General features: G+C 51.3%; 1 pseudogene; it reads right to left on the reverse strand.

Moving 5' to 3' along the window:
* LOC103729310 overlaps nucleotides 1–139 on the reverse strand; it is a 2,367-nt pseudogene extending 2,228 nt beyond the window's left edge.
* Nucleotides 140–476: the final 337 nt, after the last annotated feature.

Here is a 476-nt window from a genome sequence, read left to right on the forward strand (position 1 = left end):
AATCCTCTTGCAATTGCATCTACTGGTTTGAGGACTGAGTTATTGGGGTGCGATCTCCCAAGAACGTAGGGTACCCTAGTCTGGGGGGGGGTCCTACATTTGGGGGCTTGTCCGGGATTCGGTCACCCCCCAGACCCATTTCCTCAAATCAGCAGGAGGTAAGACTTGTGGTTTGTCTTGGTCTTAATGTCTGTCTGTCATTTCCTGCTCTGGGAACGTTCCATCTGAACAGTTGTGCCTGTACAGGACCAGTAAGTCTGTATTCTGGGAACCAAGGGGAGTGGCAGACGTGCCCAGAGACCCCAGGTTCCAGCACTCTGGCCCTAGTGACCAGGGTGATCTGAAGTGAGGAAGACAGTGTCTCCTCACCTTGGGAGAAGGGAGATTGGCTTGGCTACTCCCCTCCCAATCTGTACTTTCAGTTTTGAGTCAGGAAGCACACCGAGGATTTTTGTTGTTTATCTCTGTCTGTATTT

The sequence above is a fragment of the Nannospalax galili genome, unplaced genomic scaffold (genome assembly GCF_000622305.1).
Source record: "Nannospalax galili isolate Female #2095 unplaced genomic scaffold, S.galili_v1.0 scaffold3510, whole genome shotgun sequence".
In the NCBI taxonomy this organism is placed as follows: domain Eukaryota; kingdom Metazoa; phylum Chordata; class Mammalia; order Rodentia; family Spalacidae; genus Nannospalax; species Nannospalax galili.